Consider the following 7,049-nt stretch of genomic DNA (forward strand, 5'->3'; position numbering starts at 1 on the left):
ACAGATCTAAAGAAATCAAAAGAACCTCAAAAGTTAGGGTTTCAGAAGAAGCCAGATGGTGAGAAAGGCTTGGAGAGTCGTTGATCTGAGCAGGAGAAGTCGAGATCAGGCTCAGATAGCCATGGCTTGCTGGAGCAAGGCTGGAGGTGGCCATAGAACTCAAATCAAACAAGCTCTAGGCCAAGCTTCTTCATGGTCAGACCTTGAAACTTCAGTAACCAAAGGTGTAGGAGTTATAGGAGGCCGGTATAGGACTTCTATGGCCTTGAAAGCCATGGATTCCGGTGGTTTTAGGGTGGAAGTGGAGGGAGGCAGCTAGGGTTCCTGAGAGAGATTTGGGAGAAGGGGAATCTGGGGGTGGCTACCGGTGAGAAATGATTAGGGTTTGGGGGATATTGGGAAATTAAAAAGGAAAGGGTGAGTATGAGTCGTTGATCTAAATGATCAACAGATGGGATTGAAAGGGGGATCCGGGTGGGTTATTAAGAGGGTCGTGGGTCGGGTAAATTTAAGATTTGGGCCGAGTAATGGGATCTGAAATTGGGTTCAATTAGGGGTGCCCAATCTGGCCAAAATTGAAATACAAATGAGTTATCATTTAAATAGCCATTTTTCCTTATTTATTTTATAAAAAGTATGTAAAATCATTTCTGAAAATAATTTAAAGGTACTAAAATGATTAATAATATATAATTATAATAATAAAAATACTGGAGTCAATTTTATAATTATAAACACAATTAATCTTAAAATAGGCTAATATTGCAATTATATGCAATTTAACTTTTTAAAAATACTAAATAAATTTGTAAACTTATGCAAAAATTATTTTAGCTATATTTTAGTATAAATATGAGAATCTAATAAGTGTATTGCCAAAATGACAATTTTGAGAATAATTATTGGGGTTTTCTTGATAAAATAGGGCAATAAATTGATCTAAATTTTTTTAAAAATTAATGAAAAATAAGAAAACCCTTGGACATACTTATATATGCATACATATTCTATTTGAAAGGTAATTTGCATATAAAGATATACAGGGAAAAATTGGGTATCAACACTCACAATGAAGTAGAGTATGAGGCTGTGATTGCAAGACTCAAACTAGCTTGGGACTAGATTCCGAGGTCATAAAAATCAAGTGTGACTCATAGGTGGTGGTAAATTAGGTCTACGAGATCTTCGAAACCAAAGAGGAGCACATGCAATAATACGTGGTAAAGGTCCAGACTCTGCTGGCTTGATTTCAGGAGTGGTCGATTACTCATATCCCGAGGGAAGAAAATGTAGAAGCAGACACACTAGCTAACCTCTGTTCAACAATGGAAATGAAGGAATTAAAGTCCGAGATAGTAGTACAACTGATGCAATCGGTCCTGGATGCAGACAACTACTATGAGGTAAATACGACTAATTTGGTCTGGGACTAGAGGAATGAAATCATCGATTATCTCAAGAACGGGAAGTTGCCCGAAGACTCCAAGACGTCACGGGCGCTGTGAGCCAAAGAAACACGATATAGCTTTAAAGGAGCACAACTGTACAGAAAATCTTTCCAAGGCCCGCTAGCCTGATACTTGGGGGCATCCGAAGCTAATTATGTTGTGCAAGAAGTCCACGAAGGGATATGCGAAAACCATTCGGACACAGATTGCTTAGTTCCAAAGCCTTCGCACAAAAATGTGATAAGTGCTAACGCTACGCACCACTGGTACATCAACCGGCAGAACTACTGCATTTGGTTCTGTCTCCGTGGCCGTTCATGAAATGGGGATGGACATCATCAGATAGTGCTGCCGGCTCCCGGTAAGGCAAGATTTCTTTTGATTTTGACTGACTACTTTTCTAAGTGGGTGGAAGCAGGTCCTTATCAAAAGATCGGCGAACGCGAAGTGGTAGATTTCTTGTGGGAAAATATAATTTGTAGGTTCGGAATACCAAAATAAATTGCATGCGATAACAGACCACAATTTATTGGCGCAAAAATCACAAAGTTCCTCGAAGTTTTTTAAAACAAAGGATCACATCTTTACCCTACCATCCGAGCGCAAATGGTCAAGAGAAGTCAACGAACAAAGTGATTATACAAAACCTCAAGAAAAGGTTGGAAGCGGCTAAAGGTAAATGGTCCGAGGAACTAGCTGGAGTTTTATGGGCGTACCGAACAACGACCAAATCAAGCACAGGAGAAACTCCTTTTTCCTTTGTGTACGGAGCAGAAGCTTTAATTCCGGTAGAAGTAGGGGAACCCACTTTGAGATATTTCCAAGCAAATGAAAAGTCAAACAACAAAGCAATGTTAGTCAACTTGAAGCTACTCGGTGAGTGCAGGGACTTGGTACATATAAGAATGGCATCCAAAAAGCAGAGAATGGGTTTTTCTGGCAAGGTTTTTGTCCCACATGGGAAGGCCTCTATCGAGTTTCATTTGTCACCGGGAAAGGTTCGTATGAGTTGGAGAATCAAGATGGAGAAAAGTTGCCCAACAACTGGAATGTGGCATACCTCAAAAGATATTATTGCTGATGAACATCACTTGTACTGAGAGTATGTGGTGCACTATTTTTTCCTTCGTCCAGTTTTTATCGCAATTGGGTTTTTCTGGAAAGGTTTTTAACGAGGCAATAATGAAAAGCATACTACGAAGAAAGTTTCAACGACAATAATAAGACCTTTAATAACAAGGCACACAAGCGAAGAACCATGTGGATGGTTAGATAATCTTTCGCTCGATAGCGAAATTTCTATTGGGAAATTAAGTTTTCTATCGGACAAAGGTTACCCGACTGTTCACAAGTGCAAACCACTAAATAATTATTAGATAGTCTTTTGCTAGATAGCATAAATTCCTAAGGGGAAGAGAAGTTCGTTACCAAGCACAAGATTGTCTAGAAATTCATTAGTGGGGTCCTCGAAGGTGCAAAACTTCTAGTGTTCCAATTCGCATTCGAACACGGGGGGGGGGGGGATGATATGACGCATCGATAAACAAAAATCGGAAACATAGTTGTATCATCGGGATGGGGGACAATATGGCCAGCCTCGTAGAAATAAGTTGTACAAGTTAGCCACAAGTATTGGCAATTTTTTTAGCATAACAAATGCTTATGCATTTTTTGAAAATGGAAGGGATAAAATGAAGTCCTTTTATTTCTATCTTGTTTCTTATCTGAACGATGAATTAACTTTGTCATTTGAAAGTTAAATAAGCACTTCAAATACTAGTGCCATAATGAACATGAGACGCCCTCTTCAAGAGCACCATAAACATAAGAGGGCCCTCTCTTATGAAAACCTTCACGTTAAAGGGTTGATTTTGGAAGAACTTATGCCTGAAATCAAAATACCTTCAGGCAAAATGCACCCGAAGCCTTGCACAAAAAGATGCGAAAAGCAAACTTGTGCAAATACTTATGAAAAACCTCATGTTAAAGGGTTGATTTCGGAAAAACCTTTGCCCAGAATCAAAATGCCTTTGGGGAAAAACTCACACAAGCCTTACATAATCAGATGTAAATAGTAAAACTTGCGCAAAACACTTAAGCAAAAAAGAATGTAAAGGTTAAAACGTGCATAAATGTCCAAACGAAAGAACACAGAAAGACTCGTGCAATACTTGAGCAAAAGATGTGTTTATAATAAACGTGCCAAAACAGCATAGATACAAAATTTGGGAAAAGAAAGGAAAAGCTAAATTGCTGCATCTCTGGAGCCTGGAGGAAGAGAAGCATCCGCACTCCCGGGGGAAGTGGATAGATCTGTCGCCGGTTCGATATCTTTTCCTTCATTATTTGGGCCCTCAGCATCATCATCTTCCAGTTCCTCTTCAAATCCCGAGAACTCAGAACCGGAACCAGAAGAAACAAAAGCATCAGGCCCTACCGGGAGACCACTTTTAGCACCTAACTCAAGCTCACGGGCCTTAGTAATTTCAGCATCAAAGTCAGTAATACCAGCTTTGGCCTTTTCATAGATTTTTTTAATCATGCTGTACATAACGTAAGTTTTCTCAACAATGAGGGAAGCCACTCGGCGCTTAAGTTCTTCTTTGAGTTGGGTTACCTCGGCAGAAAGGTTTTCCCGGGTGGATCTAATGGACTTAAGGCTAACATTAAGATCGCGGACAGTAGAGCTGAAAATTCTGTTATGCTAAATGGTCTTCTTATACTTCTCCTCCAATTGAGCGCATTTCATCCCCACAACAGCAAGCTTTTCAGTCTTGGAATTCAAGGCTACCTTTAAATTGATCAATCTTTCAGCGGAGGCAGCCTCACAATCAGATGTATCAAGAATGGCATTATGAACTTCAACCCATTTGGCCTTAGCCTCTTCAAATTGAATCCTCAACGGGGTGGTCTCTTGGATAAGAGTCTCCATTTCGTGCTCGCTTTGCTGCGAATGAGTTTCTAGCACAACAACTTCAGCAGCTTTGGTTTCTAGCTCCGAGAGGCGAATAACGACTTGATCTCGTTCAACCAAAAGTTGATCCCGCTCGGAGGTAAGTCCCTTTTTCTCCCGGATCAACCTCTGAAGGCCCCCAGAAGCAAGAAAGTTGGCCTACGAAACAAGAGGGGAAAATTTAGGATATTTTTGGGAAAAATAGAAGAAATAACAAAAAAAAAGTAAAGAATGTACCACTGCGGCATTGTGCATAGAGTTGTTCAACAAGCACTCTCCAGAGAGAGCCTGTATCTTTCCCAATCTTTCTCTGAAGCCAAAGGCTTCAGATAGTTAGCAAGTTCCACCGGTCGGGATAGCAAATTGCATCCGGTGGAGATCGAGAGAGTAACGTTCCTCCTCCTTTGTGGATCTTCTGAGGGGGCAATATAACTTTGCCCCAAATTCCCATAAACTGGGGACTGGGAAGAGGAACATCTTCTTTTCGGATGGACGCAGCCGGTAGAGATGATGTGGTAATTTTTGGAGAAGAGTTGGTGAAGAAGGTGATGAAGCTGATGGCAATAAAGGATGCGAGGCAGTTGCGGCAAACACAGTACTGGTTGTTGGTTGCTCATCAACCGAAGACGGCAGGGGCCCAGTACTCAACCTCATGGTACCAGGCGCCACAACTGGGATTGGGCAACAAGAGTTGGCATTTTCCACCATTTCAAACTCCCCAGAGTGCCGAGACATCATCCTTAGTTGATGTAACTAACTCAATAGGTTGAGCATCTTGTTGAGATGATAAGGATCATCGTCTTCTATGTAGAGAAGCTCCATCATCACTAGCTTCTCCATCATTGTCGATCATCATGGTGTCTATGACCGGCTCAGGTGGAGGGCTCATCATCACGACTTTCGGAGATGACTCGGGGGCAGCATTATTTGCCCTCTTATTCTTTCCCCAGCAGTGGATGAACTCTTTCTTTTTGGTTGTTTTTTCTCCGGTCAGGGACTCTGTGACACAACACTTGTACCCGAAGTAGGCCTGGAGACACCTGTTCGAGTAAGTGACTCCTAAAGCAGCCTCGTCGCGTCAGCATGATCAGCCAAAACATCCTCCTCGGGGATGATAACCGAGCCCGCGGGTAGACTTGATTCCATAAAGGGGAGAAAAGAAAGATCAATCAATTTCATCACATAAAAAGCAGAAATAAGATGAGTCTAAATTACCATGATTTTTGGCCTTCCACCCGTATTTGAGGGCCAGTTCTTTCCACGTACGGGTTTTGGGCGTAGTGACGTCCAAGATTTTTTAGACCCACTTGTCCAAGCCTTCAACCCTAGGTGGAACCCATCGCGTTGCTGAAACAGGCGACGCACGGAGGATCAATACGGATATGAAAAAATTTCTTATGAAAGGAATATTAAACAAGGAACTTACGAGTTCGGTTCCACGATCCGGGAAAGGATGAAGCCGTTGCCGGAATGATATCATCAGTGGAAACTGCAACGAACCATTTCATCTACCCACGGTCGTTGTCATCACCCATGCTTGATTAAAAAACATAGTAGCCACGTTTACTGAAGTTTATCATTTCCCCGCGGAAGACTTTGGGGGAATAGAGATTTATCATATGAACTAAAGATAGCTCCTCTCCCGTCTCTTGGCACAAACGCCGAAGACAAGCAATTGTCCTCCACACAGAAGGACATACTTGTGCCAAACACACTTGGTAGCGGAGGCAGAACACTGCAATAACAGAGTCAAGCCTCTCCATTCAAAGAAAAAGCTCCCAAAGTAAAAGGATACGTGTAAAAGTATGTTAAAACCCTCATTGGGTAGGGTTACTCGCTCTGTTATATCAGGAGTAACAATATCTAGATCATGACAGTGGCAATCTTCTTTCACAATAGAAATACTGGAAGGATTGATGGAAGAAAGACATTTGCCAACCGCCCATGTGTGAGGGTTAGCCGAAGGGAATTTCTCTTCGAATTCTTTTGTTGTAACAAGACTTCTAGGGATGATGGAACCTATTGTTGGAGTAGCAGCGTCCTTAGCTTTGCTTTTGCTCTTTGAAGCACTGGTGTTCTTTGAAGAAGAAGCCATTATATGTTTCAGATGAAGGAAAAACTTTTTCGTTTGAAGGAAGTTAAAGAAAGGTTGAAGAACAATAAAGAAGGTTTTGGGAAGTTTGGAGAATTATGAAGTATGAGTAAAAAAGATTGATGCGTATAAGTAAAGATTTAGGCGTCTAAATTCGTGACTATGATTACCTCGATAATCGGCGAAAGCTATGATGAATTGTGGGATGACGTGTGTTCGGAGCATTAAATGTGGAGAGACATGCGTCTAATCAACCGCCAGAAGCTTTTCAGAAGGAATCATAGTAGTTCCCGCAAAAAATAGTGTTTCTACCAACTTTCCAGTGACACAAAGTTATGCCACCGGAAAGCAGGGGGACTATCTGTATACGGTAAAATATGTTATGTAGGTGGACGCTTAAAAGAATGACGCGTGGAACCTAAGGCGAGGGATAGTCAGAACCGAAGGGAATTATCTCCTTTGTTACCGGAAGGAATGACACTCATAAAGAGGCAATAAATACCCTCCGTCCGGTAGCATTTAATTTCCACAACATTTAGTATACCGTCTGTTACGA

Source organism: Nicotiana sylvestris, chromosome 3 (genome assembly GCF_000393655.2).
Source record: "Nicotiana sylvestris chromosome 3, ASM39365v2, whole genome shotgun sequence".
Lineage (NCBI taxonomy): Eukaryota > Viridiplantae > Streptophyta > Magnoliopsida > Solanales > Solanaceae > Nicotiana > Nicotiana sylvestris.